Source organism: Diceros bicornis, chromosome X (assembly GCF_020826845.1).
Source record: "Diceros bicornis minor isolate mBicDic1 chromosome X, mDicBic1.mat.cur, whole genome shotgun sequence".
NCBI classification, from domain to species: Eukaryota; Metazoa; Chordata; class Mammalia; order Perissodactyla; family Rhinocerotidae; genus Diceros; species Diceros bicornis.
In genome coordinates, this window is record NC_080781.1 from 125808040 (window position 1) to 125811880 (window position 3841).

Below are 3841 nucleotides of genomic sequence, written 5' to 3' on the forward strand. Positions count from 1 at the left end.
AAAGCTAAGGATAGGACACAAAAATCAATAATCATAAAAGAAAATAATTTATAAATTAGACTTTATGAAAATTAAAATTTCTCCTCACTAAAAGACACCATTAAGAAAATCAATACAAAGGCCATAATCTGAGAGAAAATATTCACAAATCATATATCTGACAAAGAACTGGTATCTAGATTATATAAAGAATTCCTACAAATCAATAATAGACAATGCAATATAAACGGGCAAATGAGGGGAGCAGACGCTTCACAAAGGAAGATAGAGGAATGGCCAATAAGCACAAAAAAAATATGCTCGACATCACTAATTATCAGGGAATTGCAGATTAAAATCAAAGGTGGTACCACTACACACATACCAGAATGGCTAAAATTAAAAAGACTGTATACATTAAACATTGACAAGGACTTAGAGAAGCTGGAACTTTACACACTGCTGGTAGGAGTGTAAAAATAGCACTACTTTGGAAAAAGTTCTGGCAGTCTCTTATAAATGAACCATACACCTACTCTAGGATACAGAAAATCCACTCCTTGGTATTTACCTAGAAGAAATGAGAGTATATTTCCACAAAAACCTTGCATAAGACTGGTTATAGCAGCTCTCTTCAAAACAGCCCAAATTTGGAAACAGCCCAGGTGTTGTCAACTGGAAAATGGATAAACAAACTGTGATATATTCATATTATGTAATACTACTCAGCAATAAAAAGGGATGGAATACTGATACATATGACAACTTAGATGTCTCTCAAAAATATTTTCCTGAGCTAAGGAAACCGTACACAAAGAGCACACATGGGTGTGATAATAGCTGTAATAAATTCTAAAATAGAAACAAGTAATCTAAGGGGACAAAAATCAGACCACTGGTTGCCTGTGGGTGCGTGGGTATTGATTGGGAAGAGGGCGTGAGGAGACTTTCTGTGGTGATGGAAATAGTCTATATTTTGATCAGGGTTTGAGTTTCATGGTATACGCATTTGTCAAAACAAATTAATTGATACACTTAGGAGGTGTGTACACTACATTAACTCCCCTTCCCAAAGAAGTACACAAATATTGTGTGTATGTGTATGTGCATGTGTGTGACAGAGAGAGGGAAGGAGGAAGAGAGAGAGAGAGGCTATTTTAAATAATTTTGAAACCTAAAAATTCCAAGTAAATTTTATTCAAATGAAAAAAAAATCATTAAAATGTACATTTTGAATGGAAAGAATTTGAAGAAAGTTTTCCTTTCATCATCTTGCTGCTTTTTTTTTTCTTTTTCTATATGATTGTACTGGTCAAGCAACCTGTATTGTTTGACAAATTCTTTTTGGAGCAGGCAAAGAACAGATTGTTCAACAGAAGAGAAGGAGGAATTAGTAAGGCCAATCCACTCCAGCCTAATAAGCAGGGCTATGCATCATACCTTGCTCATAGACCATTTCCTTTGGTTTTTGTTTACTGAAGAGAATAATTTAGTCATTGGATTTCTACAGCACATCTAGAGCAACTAGGTTTCGGAGACACTCCAATAATCCAGACCTAAGTGGCTCACAGTCTCTTTCAGGTGATGAGGCATAATGGAATAAAGCATTGTGGGGAGATCATTCTTTTCCCAAGCATCACTTGCATACCAGGGGCTCTGCCTCCTATTGTCCAGCTACACCAGGCTAATTAATGTTTTCTGGACACTCAATTGTATTTCATGACTCTGTTCCTCTGCTTATATTGTTTTTTGGCCTACAGTCATCTATACTGCATTTCTAGCTGCTGAATTCCTACTCATCTTCTAAGATTCAACTCAAAAATTAACTCCTCTTTGAAACTTTTTCAATTTCCCTAATCAATTGTCTTCCTCAACTGTGTTCTCCTGGTACCCTGATTGCATTATAGCATTTATCAGAATCTGACTAAATTTGATAGTTGCATGTCTACTACTCTAGAATGAGAGTTTCTGGAAAGTAGAACCTATGTATTTGGTTTCTAGTACAGTTTAGTCACATGATATTATACTTAATGTATGTGACTCCAAGGAAATTTGAACATTTGAAGATCTCTTTACTGAATCCTTCCTGAAAGTAGGTAGCAGGACTCTTCATTTAGTATCCTGACCCACAACACACACACACACACATAGGGTAGTGTTCAGTGTGTGTTTGGCATTCGATATGTTGGTGAATGTAAAGATGATGTACTTTGAAATCTCCCTAAGACCTATGAAACTCAAACATTGTTCAAACTGTTTTCTTCAGCTGTCTCACGTTAAAGGGAAAACTGTAGTATAGCCAGCCTTCGAGCGCTAATTCATTTTGGTTTTGCAATTTTTAAAGAAGAAAAGAACCCTTGGGTTGCAATCATCCAGTTTGTACAAGGGTATTAGTGACAGAGAGGTTTACACATGTGAAGAATGTAAAACGGAATAGTTATTTCCAATTGTGGTTCCACTTTATTAATCTCAGTAAGGAAAGAAAATTTCCCTGTTGCTAAACCTTAGAATATTTTTTTTTCTGCAAGACTGACTCAGTCTCGATCCATTTGTCCTTGCGTGAATGCTTTATCCAGGCCTCAGTTACACGCTGTGCAGCATTGACAGCTTATAAGGTAATAAATACCCACGGAGCCAACTAGCTGAGCAATTGACTCAAAGGAGCCAAGCTTTTACTCAATCATCGCCCTTGTACATTTCTCTTACTTTGTTAACTTTACAGAATTGAAAACAAATTAAGAGTGTGCACAATTATTTAGAGTACAAAGTATGCAGACATGCTAACATGTTGTGGGGATAAACCTGGGCAGTACTCCTTAGTGTACAGAAGTGTCATGGCTGGCAGGACAGCTTCAGAAGCGAGATGTCTGGCTTTTTTAACTTGGCTGTCCCAGCCTCCCTCCTGAATAGACATATGTCCATCCTCCCGGAGGAACAGAGCATTTCTGAGACCTTTAGGAGACACATCTATGTGCGTGTGTGTGTGTGTGTGTGTGTGTGTGTGTGTGTGTGCATGTGTGAGGTGACTGATGAGAGCGAGATAGGCAGAGTGTTTGAAACAAAAATTAATAGAAAAGGAGAAATTGGATTGATATATGTTGAATTAGTTTAGAATTCTAATATTGAAAACTTCCCACGTTGTGTGTTCTAGAAAGACTTTCTGCATGACAGAATTGCAATTTCTACAAACCTCTTCAAGAATGCCCACATAGAAATTAGAAAATTCCCAAAATGATGCCATGTACTTTTCTGTATTTTTTATTAGAGTAAATGTGATGAAGAAAATACTAGACACTTGTGCTTATGTGATAATAGCAAAAAGGCTGACTGATTTGGTATAGATTATTGTTCTCTGTGCAACAAATTCAAACTAACCTCTAAAAAGCAGCACGATATTTAGAGATTTCAAAGGTCCAGAATGTGATGGTCCACGAAAGAGTAACACCCAAATGCTGTTTCTCTAAGCTTGGATTTTTCTCATTTAGAACTAATGAGCAGCCCAGAATTTGAGACATATCCTGTTGAGGGCACTATAGCTTGCAGCATCCTCAATCATTAGGAGGAAAGGACACACCCAAGGTGACAGAATAAGCTAGCATGGCAGCCAGGTGTTTTTATAGAGGAAAGCTAAATGCATCAAGCCAAACCATGGGACCACATCTTGGTATTCAGAGCAATGACAAGTATGAAAAGTTGTCACTGTAAATACAGTTCATAATTGGGAATACCAGAGGCCTGCCGTTGATATTTCGTGAGTGGAAATGGTCATCCATTGTGCCACTGCCATATCCCTGTACAGATTTTGGTACTGGCAAGTGGAGTGCTGCTAGAATCAATACTTAAAATGTAGAAATGGCTTTGA